Genomic DNA, 19,592 nt, shown 5'->3' with positions numbered 1-19,592 from the left:
GGTGCTCTAAATGTTTTAGCTATCCTGTAGGTTCATCCAGCTGTTTCCAAACATATGCAGATGTCCTGGATGCCTACCCTTTGATGTTTTAATGGTTTTGGATGTCTCTGTTTGGGCAACTGACCAAGAACTCTATGACTAAATCTTCATGATTTATGCTAGAAATTGACAACCTCACTAATGCACACAACCTGAATACCTAATCTTAGGTTTCTACGATATGAAGTCGCACCATATAATTGTCATAATTTTCTTGACCAATATAGGTTTATGATGTAAGAGATTTTCAGTTACATTTCCAAAATATTTGCATGAATCCTTAAAATCAATAAAGATCACCACACGCTGCTCTCTGCTAGCTGTTTCCTCACTCATTACTGTCATAAGTAACCCAATCCATGTAACAGACTTGGGCAGTGTGAACAGTAATCTCCACCCAAAACCTGGTCCATAATATTTTTAAGATATTTAAAATTCAGAACTTAAAGAAAAAAAAAAAAAAAAAAAAAAAAAACCACCACCAAAAAACAAACAAAACAAAGCACACAAACAAACAAAACACACAAAAAAACAAAACAAAAATAAAACAACAAGAACAACAACAAAACAGCCAAAACAGCAAACCTAACCAAAATAGTAGTCTGTTTTTCGATGATGCAGTGACTTCATCAGAAGTAGTAGATACCACCAAGCCTTCTACTGAGTAGCTTCATCAGATGCAGCCTCCAAAGCCAGTATACTAACTACAAAGAAATAACAGGAACAGAATTCCCCTGCTTTCATCTTCTGTTGTTGTTGTTGTTGTTGTTGTTGTTGTCCTGGTTTGGCAGACTTCTTGCATTGTCTCTAAGGAACTTTTAAGGAAATTAATGGGACAATGAAAAGCATATTGTTGTTGCCTTTGCCATCTTAATTCTATGAATCAAAAGACAGTATTATCAGGGCCATATTTTTGTTACCAACTCAGGAAGGGAGAGAGGAAGGAAGGAAGGAAGGAAGGAAGGAAGGAAGGAAGGAAGGAAGGAAGGAAGGAAGGAAGGAAGGAAGGAAGGAAGGAAGAAACTAAATGTATATAGATGATAAAAGCAGACCACTCTGAAATAGAGGTAGTGTTTGCTATCTATAGCTATGCAGCTATTATAATATTTGGGAATTATCACAAAATTATGTAATTTTTTCATTGCAGATGTTTCTGAACTGAAACTGCCATTTATTCATTCCACTTGGAAAAACAAACAAAAACAAAACCTTTTACCACAGTACAGGATGGATTAACTTCAGGAGGTCTCTCTAATGGCAACAACAACAACAACAGCAACCAACAAAAACAAACAAACAACAGGAAAAAACACAACAACAACCACAAACAAACAAAAAATCCCATATTAATTCAATAGCTTGAAATCAGTGAAATCATTTTGGAACAAATGAAAAGGTTCCAGATGATGTAGTATATTTGGGAAAAAACCTACCTAAATAGTAGTAATTAGTAGTAATTAGGATTTTTTCTTTTTTTTTTTCTTTAGATACATAGGAAAATTCTTCAAAAATACCTAGTGGGACTGAAAGCTCTCTCAGAAAAACAAACCAAACCTAACACTAAAACCACATTTAGCAGTATACTATTTTCATGTATATTTATATAATTACTAGTATTTCACTTTTAAAACATTAAATTTAACATGTAAATGTCTCTTAATATCAACTAATTATGTCAAGCTCAAGCCAAAATCAGTTTGTTGGAATAGTGGCAGACGTGTATATATATTGAACAAAGTTTTAAACATTAAGTTTGGGAAAGTGTCTTCACCTAGATGCTATTTAGATACATGAGGATAGAAATTGGGTTAGTTTGCACCACTAAGTAAAGCAGGAGAACTGTGTTGGCTTCAGGCAAGTGCAGACAACAGGAGGTTTGCCCTGAGGATATGCACTAATTTAAGCTTGCCTTCTGTGGTCAGTGGTTCACTCTCTTTTGAAAGAGTACACCCCAGAGTATGAATAGCTTCCCAAGAAACAAACTTTTTCAGATTAAGGTCACCCTTTAGCCCTACAGTTGTGAAACAGAAAATACTAGTGACACAAAGGGGAATAAATAGTTAACCAAACTAATACATTAAGAACCAGAGGATCTTCATGCAAAAGAATATCTAGGAAAAAATATTTCTTGAAACTCAACGTCCACAACGGTACATTTGTTAGTTATAGTACCAGATTTATATGGGAAGGAACTAGTAAATGCGAAGAGTACCTGAAACTGTTATTTTAAACATTTGTCACACTCAGAAAATTCCTAAGGGTGTTTAGGAATGCAAATAGCCATTCATAGCATAGGTCATGGTCATGCACAGCAGATGTCATGTGCCTTCATATGATGGATGTTAAGTTTAGGTCTCAAATTGCTGAGGACTAATAATATAGAAGATTGTTGTGAAAACTGATGTGTCAATTGACTCTGTTCAAATGCAAATTCACTCAGTTTACAGTCTATTTTCCTTAAGGCATGTAGTATATTTCAATTTTCTTCTTGAGTGGGCTTCACTGCATGTAATTTAAACCATCCAAACATTAGGCATCCCATCTGAGTTAATCTCCAAGAACAGTACTGAACTGTCTGCCTGTGGGTGCCTGGTGCCATTTGTGATATCCTCAGAGGCTTTGGTGTCTTACAAGGGGATACTGCATCAGATCCTTGAAGAAGTCCTGAATACCTTATAGTATCACAAATGGTCCTACATACCTGTGAACAACAACTGAATTTGGGCCTGAGTTTCCTACATAGTTACTGGACTCAAACTTAGTAGGTCAAAAGAGACAGCCACATGCAGGGAGCCATGTCTTTTATCACAGTACAGGATGAATAATGGCAACAGAAGCATCTAGATTAGCAATTTAGGTTAGTTAAGCAGCTTTTAGAAAGCCAAAATTAAGTGAGAGGATTACCACAGCAATTGTGAAATATTGCTGACTATGTATACAGAGGGTTCACATCTCTGACACGAAATTCAAGAAAACTTAAGTTCAGACTTCACTCTTGCTGGCCAATGATAGCACTTCTCCACTGAAATGCTATGGTATTTTGTTCATGTGGTTAACTGTTAACTGTTCCCATTGTACCTGCTCATGCTGTTATTTGCCACATCTCAGATAGGCATTACTCCAAACTGGTTTGTGTATAAAAATAGAGAGCTTCAATCCTCCTTAACCCAAGTGATAAAGAAACCACAAGAGAGCCTAGAGGCTTTAAAATAAACAACAACAACAACAACAACAAAGTCATAACACAGAATTGTTTAGGTTGGACCTTAAAGTTCACCTAGTTCAAATCCCCCTACCATGGGCAGGGACACCTTCCAACCTGGCTTTGAACACTCCCAGGGATGGGCCATCCACGGTTTCTCTGGGTAGCTTGTTCTAGTGCCTCACCACCCTCATGATGAAGAATTTCTTCATTATATCTAATAAAAATCTACCTTCTTTCATTTTAAAGCTATTAATGCTTTTCTTATCGCTACACAACCTTGCAAAACATCCCTCTCCAGCTTTCATATAGACCCTCTTTAGGTACTGGAAGGCTGGTATAAGGTCTCTTTGGAGCCTTCTCCAGGCTGACCAACCCCAACTGTCTAGAGCTGTCTTCATAGGAATGATGTTCCATCCTTCTGATCATCTTTGTAATCCTCCTCTGTACTTGCTCCTACAAGTTTGTGTCCTCCTTATGTCTAGGGCTCCAGAGCTGGATGCAGTACTTCAGCTGCGGTCTCACCAGAGTGGAGTAGAGGGGCAGAATCATCTCTCTTGACCTCCTGGTCACGCTTCTGTTGATGCAGCCCAAGATGTGGTTGGTTTTCTGGGCTGCAAGCATGCATTGCCAGCTCATGTTGAGCTTCCCATCCACCAACACCTCCAAGTCCTCGTCAGAGCTGCTCTCAATCCATTCTCTACCTGGTTTGCATTTGTGCTTGGGATTGCCCTGACTCATATGCAGGACCTTGTACTTGGTTTTGTTGAACATTAAGTTTATTCATATGTTTAAATATGAAGTATGTAAGAAGAAATCTATGTGAAATTATTATTCAGTGATTTATAAAGAATTTTTTATTATTACTGATATTTAAACTTTATTTCTCTAATTATCCTTGTTCTGAAGTAGTTTTCTAATTATTCTAGTGATCCTAAAGGATTAACATACTTTAAATAGTTTCCAAAATACAAATGTATTTCTTACAACTATTTTCTACACATTACTGCTTCTCTTTTCAGCGTTAGCCTCAGAACACTTTCTGAATATCTTAATTTGTTTAACTTGCTTTTCTGTTTTGTTTTGTTGTTTATTTTTCTTTTTTTTTTTTTTTTTGGTAACAAAAATGATAGTTTGGTCTAGGTTTTTTGATCCACACTTTGAAACTGGATTAAGATTGCACAGTGTGTTACTGTTAAGAAATGGCAAAATAAAAATAAAATTATAACACATGGTAAAACACATCTAACAGTGCAACTGTCTTTGAGGTTTTTTGATTACATAAATTTTAGGTTTTGATTGTGCTTCTGTTTGACTGTAGCCTTGCTTATTTCTGTCAAATCAACCACGTTATAAAATGATTATAATTTTTAGCACAATTTCTAGTTTAAAAAATTGTATTGGGGAGAAAAATATATTTTTCTTTCTATCAATGAGTTTATTATAAAAAGAGAATAATTCAAAGGATTATGACAGGTAGCTTTGTTACATTTGCGAATGTGTGTGTCCCCTGCAGTTCAAATTCTTTGTTTATTTTTTGATCCTTTTTTACTTGAAGGCAGGTGTTTCCAGGACCTGTAGTAGATGAAGGTTTTAATTATTCTTTATTTTGAAACAAGAATGTGAGCTTTGACCTTTGTTAGTAAAATGACAATTTGAAAATGAAATAAGCAAAGGGTACAGCAACAATTTAGTCCTCATTGATCCATACCGACAGCAACACTGTGACAGGCAATCCGGTACCTTTGATACGTTAGTTTCACTACATTTACACTGGGATTCTTCTTATTTATTTATGAGCATGCATTGTAATGTGTAACCATCTGGTATTTGAAATCCAGCTTTGCCTGATATTTTTCTGGTGTCTATGTCTCTGGATGTTATACTGAATTATAGGAGATTTGAAGTATGGAGATTTAACAACTCTCTAATTAAAGCTGCAGCATTTGTGCAACAGATGAAGACTATTTCAGAATAAATTAATATCAATAAAAGCCAAGAAGCTAGTCTGGGTGTTTTGTGGGAAGCTGCCAAAGCAGTCATGAGGGGTAGAATAATTTGCTTAGCTTCAGCAGCAGTACAAAAAGTATATTTTGAGTACCAGTATAAATTAGAAAAGGAAGTTAATGAGATGAAAAAAGCAGCATAAAAAGCAGGTACCCGAGGACCCTCCAACTTTTGATTAAACAGAGAAAAACTAAATGCTTTGTGATGAATAACACAGACAATGTGTAAAAGCTTAATGAACAAATGTACTATGAAAAGGGGAATAAATCTGACAAATTATTTGCATGTGATTGGAATGGGAAGAGACAGGAAAACTTTTTTGGTTTGAGAGACAAGAGACACTGCAGCAGATCATAATCCAAGAACCGTAATGAGATTTCTCGCATGTTCTTTATAAAACAAATTTATCCCAGCTAAATATGGGTCACAAGGAGATAGCCTCCTTCTTATTCAAAATTCAATTGCCATGGATTAAGAAAAGAAGTAAAATGAAGTTGATTCTTCTGGGATGAGAAGTTAACAACAAGCCATTGAAGATTCTTCTCTCATGAAAAACAACAGACCAGATGGAATCACTGTTATTAAAAAAAGTTGTCTCTGTTTCTGTATGCATGGTTGAGAGAGCTTTTATTTATTTGACTTCATTCTCTGTTACATAAATGGAAACTTTAAAATCTGTAGAGGAAAAAAATGTGTGTGACAGACAATATATTGTTTAACAATGACCTTGGTACAAGAAAACTTTCATGTATTAAGATGATAGCCCTTCAGTGAAAGAAAAGTATCTTTCTCAACACAGATATTTGGGCTTGTTACTGTTACATTTAATTTTACAGCACCATAATTCAAAAGGCAAGTAAAGGTTGGTAGATTGTAATGCAGTGTTTTCTAACATACTTTACTCAATACAGTAGTTGAACTGTATTGTAGTTTGTAACAGAATGGGGAAACACAGAAAAAAAGCATAAAGGAAAGGAGAAGAAAAAAGGGGTAAAAGTGGTATATGTCATGTATGAAGGTATCAAAAGCACAAGAAAAACCAAATTAAAAGATTAGATCAAAGTACATTTTAAGGAATAACACTATTCTATTAGTATAAGTATCCCTTAGGTGTGGGGAAAGTGAAAACAACAAAAACAACAAACATACAAACAAAACCACTAGGAGGCATAAATGCCAGTCAAAGCACATGACCACACATCATATTGCTAGAGATTGTCCTATACATTTTATTGCAAAGTACACATGAGTTTCCCAGTACATATATTAATCAGATCTGATAAATATTGTATGATCTCTGTCCTGGAAAATAAGATAACACTAGTTAAGCACTGGAGGAGTCACAGGATTTTAAAAGCCTCAGCTGCTAAAAAGTTGGGATATGCCAGAAATGTTCAGGTGGCATTAATATGCTCAAGCTGTTTCATCTCACCATCCTTTCATAGATTTCCTAGGGAACAGGTACCTTTAACATTCAAGATGTGTTGATAGGCTTAACTTGTAGATAACTCTGTGAACACTTCTGATTTTTCTTCTTTCTGATTTTCCACATAAGCCTTAGAACAACAGTAAAGAAGAAACATACAAATAAGAGATATGCTCACTGAAATGGATAGAATTTATTGAATTCCATGAACTAAGACTCATTTGAATTTTCAGTTTCCACTGTTTTCAGTGATATCTAAAACAAACTTTTGAAACCTCAGACCACATTTAACTGCCTTTCTACAGATCAAAGGCACATGTTTCAATAACACACTTCAGTAACAGCACTTACCTTATGTTTTTACAAAGAAAGTTAATTCTGAAGGAAATTAATCTTCTTTAAGTTTATAAATTGTTTGTTTCTTTTATCAATAAATAGGTGTTGCTTCTCTTTATATTTTTCTCGTTATGATATATATTTGCTGTTTTTAATGTAAACATGATCAGATTTGATCTTTAATTGAATATTTTCAATTTTCAATTATTTAAAAAGTTTCAGTGATCTGAAAAAAGACATTTTAAAAATATTCTACACTAACAAAATTCTTATTTAGAGTACCTCATTTTAATATTCTGAAAGAGTCACCACATCCTGTCATGGATTTAGCAAATACCATTCATATAAAACTATCTATTAAAATGGTGGAACTCTACTCAAAGAAATCTCACTTATCTCTTTGTAAACAGCTGAGTTACAGCAAGTATTTAAAAACATCAGGTGAGGATCTAATCAAACTTTTGCACTATTGCATGAAGAAAAACATGCCCCTACAACATCCTCCTAACAGCTGAAATAAAGAAGAAAAGGAACAGTGAAACAAAAACTTTCTTCATTACTGTATATTATAATATTTTCCAATGAGATTTGGCATATCCGTTCAACAAAAATGAGCAAAGCAGAGCTGAAATGTTTTAGTAAATAGCTGAAGATGTAGAATATTCTAACACTGACATTTCAACTCCCCTGTTATTACTCTGTTTTTCTGAAGGGAGAGAAAGTATGGAAACAGGACAGGCTACATACATACTGGATACATACATGGACTATAAACAAATAGTCTTGTGCCTGTAGTTACCAATATTCCTCTTCAGCATATGTATGAGAGGAAGGGAAAATATTATCTGGGCTGAAGAAAGATGGCAGAGACCCTAGAAAAAAAATAGTTGTCTACAGACAAGTAGCACTTAGCTATTTTCATAATATCTCTCAATATTACAGATAAATTCTAGTAGATATTTAGAACTCTTGAACTTTGTACAGTATTTTTAAATTACGAGAGGAGAATGTATAATGTATATGTTATTTTTCTAAATTCAAGGGGAATTTTACTGCTCATTTCACTGAAAACAAGGATTTGACCAAAACTGCAAATGTTCACCAAAACAGAACAAGGTTATCTGCCAGTAGAATCCATCCAGTGCTGTCAGCATTTATAACTGGCTAATGTTTTTGACTGAATGAGTGATTTATTCAGTGGGGAATTTCCTGATCTGCCACATTCGTTGTTGTGATGAGAATCATGCTGCTTGCCATCAGTCACCTTGCATACTTCACCTGACAAAGCCTGGCAGGATGCTTCACAACAATGAGAAGCCAGGCAGGGAAATTTGCAGTAATTTGTCCCCTGAAGAGGAAGAAATGCTTTTAGAAAGACTTTTTTTTTTTTTTCTTTCTTTCAGGGGGTTGGGGTGGTGGTCTGTTTGTTTCTAGATTTTGCTTTAGAGGAAAAGGTGTCAGCTGTCTGAGCCCTAAAATACATACTGTGTAGTTCATTACCCCAGTAGGTGCTCTGTGAGGTATGTACCTCTTCGGAGTAAAAGAAATAAATTTCCTAATGTTCTCTGAGACTTAGGAAGAATCTCTCTGCAGCACTTCTATGTGGAAGGATTCAGCATAGCCTCCTATCTACAGGGGAGGAAATATGCTAAGCCAGGGTGAAGAGGTAGAACTAGGGGCAGGAGCACTGAAGTACTGATCTGATACGTACCTGTAAGAGGCAGGCCATGAGGCTGACTGATGAGGAAAAAAAAACAAAAAACAAAACAAAACACAAAAAACAACAACAAAAACAAAAACAAACAAAATCAAACAAACAAAAACAACAAAACCAAACAAAAAATCACCAAAATCAAACACACAAATCAGAAAAAAAAGAGAAAAAAATACTAATATGCATTAAAATAAATTACTATAAAGTAGAAAAATACAATGCAAAAGGCAGATTGTACTTTACACATGTTTTTAAATAAAACTGAGGTGAATTTTCTGCTTAAAACATAGGTGTACTGTTACATTTTTAAGCTGAAATAACTCTGTCAAGTTCAGTATATTTAGCTTTTCAGAAATTTAGGAGTCACTGGCTTCCTGCACTCGTTTTGTTAACAACATTGAAAGGTCTGATCCATCACTCTGTTATTCTAACTTTAAATGTATTGTACTTTCGCTAGAATAAAAGTGGAACATTTTAGCTTAAATCAAGTTCCACTATATTTTCAGTGTGATGAAAATGCTAGTAAAAAGGTTTTATCCAGTTCAACTCTAATGCATTTTCTTTCTCTGCACAGACCTGAGCACCCTCAATTTCTCTCAGCTATAGGTAGCTCTGGATTTTTTTAGAATCAGGTTCTATGTTAAGAAAGATTTAAAAGTCAGTTCTGATTAGTAATTAAAAAAGAAAAAACAGGAGAGAAGAAGAAAGAAAAATTTATACAGAGTAGCAGTGATGTGCCATGGAAACCATTGTGCTGTAAAGGAGTTAATTTGAAAGTTCCAGGCAGCTGTGATTCTTTCTGTCCACTGTATCTCTTTATTCTTGCCAGTCCGCTCTTGCATGGTACAAATCTCTTTCCCCAGCCAATGCAGTGTGACACATTTTCCTTACTGCTTAGGAAGTGCCTTTACTATACATTGTAAGAAATGTGCGGTACTACAAAGAAACATGGACTTCTTTTACATTTAACTTCCTTCTACATTAGAGATTAAGTAGACTTTAAGATAAAACAGTTTAAAAAGTAGTTAGGAGTAAAAATTATGAACATGCACAGTTTTATCATCTATTTCCTCTGAGCTATCAATTTAATCTATTTTAATTCTTCACTTAGTATGTTAAAGATATAAATAAAATGCCTCCTACCCTGAGTTACACTAACACTTTACTCTTGTAACAAATCCAACTTCAGTAAAAAGTACTTGTGCAAGTAAGTTTGAAGGTCTTCTCTGGAAAAAAAAAAAAAAGTTTCTTATATGTCTGTTATTGCTATAATGTAAAACTCGTGGCATTTGAAGAAAACTATTATTTCTGAAGATAAGAAAGTAAAAACCAAACCAAACCGTAACCAAAACCAAACAACAACAACAAAGATACACATGCAAAAAAACCAACCAACCAACCAAACAACAAACAAACCAACCAAACCAAACCAATAAAACAAAAAACAAAACCAAACAAACAATAAACCCATTAAATTCAGAAAAAAATAATCATCCTCAACAGAACTAGTCTAGATTTACACCACTGTGACTGTGGTTATAATTTATCCTAATCTTAATTCATAGCTAACTTACCTAATTGTCATTTGCTACTCACTCATGTAGCCTTTTTTTTTTAATTTGTAGTCTCAAAATCCTGGCTTTTGTTTTAGAGAAACTCAGATCATAACTCAGATTTTAAAGTGTAGGTAGATGCCTAAAATATTAGAGAGGCCTCAACAGTATTTTCAAAAGCCCTCAGTTTCCACTGGAGCTAGTAAGCATTGAAAATTAGTCTGGAAGTGAAACTACCCTCTTGTGCCATGAGATTATAGAGTGATGTTTATTTTCCCTTTCTCTAAACCAATTAATTTTAAATTATGCCATGAAAAGTAGAGCAGTTGCAAAAGTAAACATTTTTAAATGTCTGTACACTGGTTTGCTTGTCTGCTGCCTACAATATAAGGTAAAAGAATCAAATTTGAAAAACCATGTAGAGGAAAGCAATAAAATGACAGGGTAGGAAGGACAACAGATTGGAAGGAACCTGACTGTTCCAACTTGAAAAGAAAGCTGTCTTTCTGGTAAGAGAAAGGACACGAGTAGTCTTATTCCTGAACTCTTTATGAATTTTACCCTAAACAGACACTGGATAAACTATTGTGGAACACTCAAGACTCACAAACAAAAAAAAAAAAGTGATTTTTTTTCTGAAAGGGGAAGATGTTTTAATCTTTACATTTTTGTTTCATAGAGGCATCTACTTGTAAACCTGAAATGCAGGCACCCAGCTTCAGGAGAGGAACAATTCATTGGATATTTTGTACAGGCAATCTTCTTTGCCTGTTTTCCAGTCTATGTTTTCATCCCATCTCTCTTATGTTTTCTATCTTCAGATGAAAATGAGTGTGCTCAGCTCAAGGCTGTGAACTTCACTGCTAAAGTAAAAGCCCACACTTCTTTGATGATGAGCCATTTAGTGTCATCAAAACTAATCAACCTTGGAATAGGGATAAAAAAATGACTTCACAATTAAACCTGAGATGACATCACCATTAGGAATCTTACTTGACATTAACCTACCTAAAGCTTAGACAGATAATTTAAAACACTGAAGTTTTAATATCAATAATACCTACAAAATATATAACCTGTGACCAACAGAGGACTACCAATAAGAACTGCAAGCTGGTAAGAAGTTGATTCAATGCATGTCATCACAAATCTGCTGTGCAGGCACTAAGCTGAAAATGTTTTATACCTGTGAGATATACTGTACCTACACAGTATGGTTCTGTATCACATGTACTGTGAATCTGTTACTTCAAGGACAAATGAAATGGACTGAACATGTGCTGCTTACTGAGGAGTTGCTCAGTATGTCATTCTGTCATTTTGCAGGACTTCTGGACATCCAAGAAGCATCACAGTAGATCATTGGTCAGTGCAGCAGGGCAGTAGATTATCAAGACAACTAGCACCTACAAAAACGTGATATTTGCAGGCAAGTCACTGTATTATTCTAAAAGTCTCTGCAATATATCTGTACACAGATTCTGAGATATGACAGTCTTTCAGAATGATCTACTTCCATAGCTTTATGCATGTCTGTATTTACAGTAAGCCTTCTCACTGCTTAGAACAATACTAAGGAAATAAGCAAAAGGACACTCCTTTGAAATACAAAACTCATCCGTTCATAACAGTACAGAAATCTCTATCTATTAATGTGCAGGGAACTCTGGATTAAAAATGTGTTTATAATAAAGTAATCATTAACATAATGCCTACGTAATACCCCCATACTAGTAACATAACTTCCATACATATTCGTGCTTTGATGGAGAATTCACTCTAACTTTTTGTGTTCATCTAAGAAATAATTCAGTTCCTTCTCATATATTCAAAGTAGTCAGACTTTTCAAGTCATGCACCTGGAGATTACAGGAAGAGAATCACAACAAAGTAGTAGTAACACTAACAGATGAAACAAAGAAACTAATATAAACAAACCAAAACCCCAAACAGGAAGCAGAATAAGAAAAGCAGAATTTGAACAAAAAATGTGAAAGACTAGCCTTGGTAAGATTTAACAAGTGGGAAAAGGAGAAATAATATGTGATGAGCAAAACAGAAGGAAAATGTCTAGCAATAAGACAAGATACCACCTCTGACATGCTTTCCTTTAGGATTAGAGAGAACGACGGTCATACAAACAACCATGAGGAGACAATGGTTACAACAAGCTCACTGAGAGCTCTCCTAACAAATTAATGTTGCACTAAAATGAGTAGGTGGGGTGCTAGAATGCCTGGCACTTTGAAAGACATAGGCCCATTTGAAAGTTTCTATAGAACTTAGTATAGGTAACAGTCAAATCTGGTTATATTAAGGAATGTGAGATTAAGATTTAAAATGAATAAAAATTCTCAGTGAATTCTATAGAAAAAAGAGACAGAAGGAGGAAGGACAGAGGGGAAGGAGACAATTTCAGACACTTAAGATATCTGGAAATTAGGTACAAATTTGAAAGAACTCAGATCATCAAAACTGCTTGATATTACTAAACATCTATAACTTTATCTTTTCCACATTATTAGTTTTGATTCTGTCTTCGATTATGCCACTAATGGTTTCTGAAAATGTTCTTTTTAAGCAGTTAAAGATTTATAGAGGAGGTTGATGCACTGCAATAAGTATTGCCTTGGAATGGATATAGACTTTTTTTTTTTTTTTCCACATATGGGTGTGCAAGGGCACGTGTGGGTGTATGTGGTTCTGAAAAGTCACTGCACTGGCATTCCACCCTTATCTTTTTTTCCAAGAAAGCAATAAATACTGTGGATTATGAAAACAGAAAAAAATCCAGGGTTAGAACCAAAACTGAATTTTTACAACTTCACATTAAAGTAATTTAGAAAGTTGCTTTGCTATGAAACTGCCATAGCTTTCTAATCTAAATGCTATAATTTCATTATATGGGTCTTTAATGCACCGAAACTTAAGTATACCGGCTCTGTGTGCACAGCTATTCATATAGATGGTGATGCAGCTCTCTATTTTGACACTTAGAATGAAAATCATCTTGCCTAACTTTAGTTGTCTATAATATGGAAGTCTACATCTGAGACACTCTCCCTAAAATCTCTTTATAGTTCCTCCAAGTGAAGCAAAAAGGTATTTTTAGGAAGCAATTTGTTCTTTCCATTTTAAGCTGAGATTAATTGCTCCCTACAAGTGGTTCTTTCTTTCTCATAAAGGAATATATTAAGAATGCTTAGCAAAATTAGTTTTGGCATAGATATTCAGAACGAGATGTCAACATTTAGACAGAGGAAGCCTGCCTTCGCATTCTGCATAGACAAACAAAACAGAAAGGGCTGTGATAGTTAAGAAATGTTCTTCCAGTTCTGTCTTTGCTTTGTGAGTAGGAATGCCATATTTGAATGAAGGTTTTAGCTAACAAGGCACTGCAACTGTGTTAATGAAGAATGTTGCCTGGGAGACACGTATAGATATTTTTAATGGCAAGCACAGATTAGTAACTCACATTTCTAAAGAAGCATTCATTGCATAAAAAAATGTTATTTAGTATAAAATTATTTTAACAAGTGGTTTTCTTCTTGGTTTCTCAGTTATACTTTCATCTTCTTGAGATAATTAAAAGTTGGAAAGTATCTGAGGATTATATAATTTAAGTATTACTAGTTTGGATTAGGTACAAGACACACATTCACACTTACATGTGAGATGGGTTTCTGAACTTCCATTATGGCCTGTGCAAATGTTGGAAGTGTAAAATACCTGCATCTAAATTTAGGAAAAATAAATCTCTAAGAGCATTTCATGACTATGTTGTCAGAGGTTAAATCAAATCTTAATCTGTAGCAGATGAAACTTCCCTGGATTCACTGTTCTCTATTTCAGAAAGTCACCAGAGCCAGAAGAGCTGGATGTCTAGTGTTCCCCTCAGAACTTTTATATGTTTGGGCTTTGTCAGTAAGTGGCTCGCATGTGAAGTTCTTTGCAACTATCCCTGTTTCTAGAAATTAAAATTTCATAACAAGTGCTTTTTAATCCTCAACATGATTATCAATGTCATCAGTTTAATAAACATTCTATCTAGAAGGTTTTCTGCTGTTCTTACGTTTGTTCATAAACAGTTACAGTTTAAGAAGTCAACCCAACAAACTAAATAAATCAACATTTGGGCACATAACTACCTGTTTAAATTACTCACAGTGATTTGTACTTCTTGAAGAGAGGTGACCACAGTTATTCTGATTTTGCTTAAGGAACATTTAACATTTTTCACCAAATTACCTAAAGATATAGAAATGTCACTTTAGATCAGAAGCTATGCCTACAAACAGATGTTTGTTCAAAAAAAAAAAAAAGAAATTAAAATAATCAACAAAGCACACATTTAAAGAGGAATACTGCTCAGATTTCCAGTTTTGCTCATATAATCACACTGTGGCTATTCAATGGCTAATTCATGTAATACAAAGGTGTTTTATTGTTAGTTCACAGACTGAATTCAGAGTCTGGCAGGAGATGTGCCTCTTGCAGATGCTGGAATGAAACACTGGTCATAGTTATCAACAGGTGCCTGTAACAGAGTGAAGCAAAGCTGACTTCTAACACAAAGGAAATACAAAACAAACACTACAGCAGTTTGTTAGTAAATATCAGGCAATAGTGTCTTGGAACTAGCATATCTGCCAGATTTTTCAAGTGGAATCTAAAGATTTTGAATCTCCAGTTGACAATATTATTTTCTGCTGTGTGCTATCATGATTTTTCTAGTTAAAACGATTGAAGAAGAAACAAAACAAAATGTGGATGCTCTTTCAGACCAAAGATTTTTAAATATTATTGTATCTATATGGTCTACTGAGGGCAGGTCTGAAGTATTCAGGATACTGCATACCCAAGTTGTATAATTTGTGGATGTTGTAACTCAGCTGGCATCTGATTGCATAGGATGTAGGTTCTGTACATCTAGTAGATTAATGTGCTGCTAGGTATGTCTAAATAGATGCAGTACTGAAGACTAGAGGTAAGTAGGAAGCAAAACTTACAGCTGTTTTGGAGGCTGTCCTATGCACAGAAATTATGGCATGGTTTTATTTGTTTTAATTTTTGGATTAGTAATTTATAGATTTTTAATTTAACATTCTGGAGTGTTAGCAAAGAAACGGTTTTGATTTCCTAAGTACAACATGCTTTTGACACCGAACAACTCATTCTGATTCCTTAGTGATTGAATAAACATCTTAGCACTGCCATGGGCTGTATCTAAAAAGCATTGTACTCTGTCCCACCACCCTTTCCGATAGACGATAATGGGAATATGTTTACAGCAGTCAGCAACCTGATAAAGCTACTCAGACATGAGAATGAAGTGACTGAAGAAACAGAATTACTTCAGTTATGTGAAAATACCCTCACATTCAAATAACTTCATCATTTCTGCACAAATGGTATGCTCTTTTTCTGAGATAGTGAGGTTTCTATATTGGAGATAAGCTAGCTTCCTTCAGGCTTGTCAACTGAACAAGACACAAAAAGAGTATAACCCTATTCGTGAATCTTAATTTTAAAATACCTTAGCTGAAATTCCTTTAACAGTTGAATTTCTTTTTCTACTAAGAGATCTGACTGGAATAGTTACTGTTAACAGTGTTACATACACTTTTACAAATACCAAAAAGAAATTACTCAAAATAATGTTCCATTTGCCAGATAAATGGCTGTACAGCTACGTTTGTTATCTAAATTTAAAGTGTCATGTGAAGCAAGGGAAAATAACACACTGACTGGTACCATTGAGAGAGAACACTAATCCATTTGAACCTCACTGGCATATATTTCACTACTCAGACTACTGATTAGTTTGTCAGAAGCCAGTTGCCCCACTCTGTATTCTGTACCCATAGTTGTAAAATCCCTCTTTCAGAATTTAGACAGTTTATGTAAGTCTATCATTTATCTGTTTTTTTTCAAATGCCCTATATTTCATATGATGTTTGAAACCTTTAAATGGCTTACACAAACTAACAAAAATAGCTAAAAAGTAAATTAGAAGTTAAAATGTTCTAAGATAAAGAACCTTTAACTTCTCCAAGTGAAGAACAGATCACATGAAATATTGATGGAGAAAAGAGTCAAAATTCTCTTCTTTCACAGTGACTTCATCTCAGTTCTGAAATAGCTAATTATCTAGACAGTGCACCCCACTGGCTGCTCCAGACAGCAGGTTAGTTATAAAAGAATGAGAATAGAAATAAGGCTGAGACTGTGCTCTGACACATCTTCCTTCCTTTTTGTCCTCAATGCAATACCAAAGAAATGTCAAATGGTTCATGCCTCTTTAACACTGAAGATGAGCACTTTGCAAAGCTGAGCTGCTTTAGTAATTCTCACCTGGCAATGTAACTTATCAATTATATGCCAATATAAGCTTAAGCTTAAGCTTAAGTCTTCCCGTCACATAGACTAATGTTTTCAGTCCCATCTTTCGTCGTTTACTTTGCTTTAATAAGATCCTCCCAGTATCTACATTCACTACTGCGTTTTTGTTTTCAGTTCTGCAGATAGCACATGTAATTTAAGACACCCTCTTCAAAGTCTTTCCAATGACTTCAGTAAGTATCTCAGAAGATGGTTCCTTAGTGCTTCTGTTGTTGAAAATCTATTAAACTGGAGTTAAACGAATCTTAGCACTAATAAATGAAAACTAGAGTGAACAATGACCTAAGAATCAACTCACTGTCATTGTGCTATCTACAAACTAAGCCTGCATTTTCTTTTGATTTTTCTTTTTTTTTTTTTTTTTCACCTGAAATGCTCAGTGTACTTATGTGGCTTTTATTTCCAATTATTTTTTGTACAAAAACCATTCATATCTAGCCAAAAATAATAGTGCTTGCCATACAAATGAAGTGCATCTACTTTATTTCTTCCTCAGAATCCTTCAGAACAGATATGAAGAGTCATTTTATCTTCAGGAAACCAACCTACTTCAAAGATATGGTACGCTGTTAAAGATCTATGCAGGATACAACTATGAAAGACAGAAATAAAAGATATGCTAAGGATCAAACTCAACTGATTTCATTATCTAACCTGTAAGAGCTTCAGATGGACAAATCTGGCATAAATATTTTCTGCCTGTGTATAAATGGAACATGCTCTTGTAGGTTACTTTCTAGAAATTAGAAATCTATCTGATCATTGCTGATATTTTCAAGACAGATGTTGCATCTATCTCATAATCAACATATTTTCCTAAAGTTGTGTAAGCTTACAGACAGTATTTAAATTGGGGTGCATGTGGAATAAAACATTGGAAAAGAGCAGAATACTTTAAAAAGTCTGCTGCTTTACTCACTTCTAATCCACTAATTAGAATCAGACAGTGTGGAATCAGCCTTGAGAGGGTTCAGAAGACTCAAGTCTTGTGCAGGGTCAAATGCTACAATCTTGTTTCAAGCAGGTTAAAAAGATAATCATCTAGCACATACTACCTAGGTGGCTTGTCACACAGTCTTCAAAGCTTTGGTGTTAGCCAGAGAAGTGGCACTTCAGTATATGTAGGCTGAACTTCTGAAGACTGGCTCTGTGTGTCAATACCAAATGCCCTGTGCCCAAACTGGAGCTTTAAATAGTTTACAAGTTCCATAAGGCCATTCCTATGACCTAATCACTTTAATATTGAGGTATCCGAGCTGGACAAGTGGGAAGAAATCCAGTTGCACTCTCTTGTCACATCAGACAGTTGGTCTTACACTTAATCTCCATAATGAATTCTGCTCTTGGAAAGCTTAAGGGATCAGATGAAGGATGTGCAAATCCACAGAGACCCTCATTCCTCACCCACCCCCTCATCATGTTTAATATACCAGGCCCTCAAGCTGCCATGACAATTCATCTGTCAGCATGCCACCTGGGCTTTGTAAACTTCAGCGTCTATACTGGATCCCTGCCATAATTCAGTAGCACTACTTAGCCTTTTTGAGGACTATGGGGAAGTAAAAGTACACACACACATTTAAAAAATTTAAAAAACCCACAAAATTAAAATAAAGAAGAAAACCACCCACCCAGGAACATGCACTATGATGAATATTTTTATATTTGGGAAGAAATCCTAAATAACATCCTTGAATCACTTTTTTTTTCTATGAATTTCTGAATGAAAATTTATATCACTTCCAGAAAAGTGATCAAAGACAAGCAATAACAATTTGGGATGGCTGAAGCCTGGAGAAAACCCACAGAATTATCCTTCAAGGTGAGCTACCAAGTTTCACACTTCTGTTCAGTGTCACGGTAACCTTAAAATACACATGGAGAAACCTAAGACAAAGGACAGAGAGGCAAAGAAGCTCCTTTTCCCAGGATAAATTCACGCATGTAAGTGGGATGAATATTATAATTCTTGCAGTGGTAAAGGCTGACACAGTATGAAAAGGCAGACTGATGAATGCCACAGAATGCCAGATACTGAGATGGAGTATGAAACAGATATCTCTGGTTTAGTATTTGTAAAGAAATTTTCAGCCACATGATACAATGCAGCTTACTTCAAAAAAATCAGTATGGCTATCATAACATGGTCCCATGCCTCAGCCTGTAAATTTTATCACGATTTTAATTAGGATTAATTTTGATACTGTACTGAGTTGGACTGAATAAATTGTTCTCCATAAGCTAGTTCCAGAGTTAGTTTGATCAGTAATCATTTAAGGTTCTGTGCACATCTCTCCTTTCTGAAAAAATATCATTAACTGAATGCGAAAACAAAAAGTTTCTGCTTAGCCCATTCAAAATGTACTAAGCAGCTAGAAGGCAGTAACATTCCAGCAAGTTTTACATCAACATCAGGTTAATAGCTTGAGAGAAAGAAAGTAAAAAGAAGAAAAGGAAAAGGAAGGAAGGCAACTGTACATAAGAAGAATGATGGAATAGAGAAGTCTTCCATGGTATACTATCTGGAACTCAACCAAGTCATGTGTCAGCTAATCCCATGGCTGGGTAGGAAGACTGTCTGCCTCAGAGAAACTGAATGCCTCACTTAGCGCCTTAGCAGGGAGAATGTACTTACTGTTACAACTTTTTATAAGTCGGATTTTTTTCTGGTTTTGTTTTGTTTTCATGATGCCTTCTCCCATGTTGTAATTATACTTGGTAAACACGACAGAACCAGAAAGGGACAACAAATACAGTCTCTTCCTAATGCTGTGGGAACCCTAAGAGACAGAACCAGAGCAGACAGAGTCATGAAGAAGCTACTAACCTTGCATATTCTGAGAAATAATAGATATGATACTTACATTTTCAGTCTTATGGGATGCTTTTTTATATCTGGAAGAGTCTGGCAAG

The sequence above is a fragment of the Patagioenas fasciata genome, chromosome 1 (assembly GCF_037038585.1).
Source record: "Patagioenas fasciata isolate bPatFas1 chromosome 1, bPatFas1.hap1, whole genome shotgun sequence".
NCBI lineage: Eukaryota > Metazoa > Chordata > Aves > Columbiformes > Columbidae > Patagioenas > Patagioenas fasciata.
Note: the sequence above shows the minus strand (reverse complement) of the source record.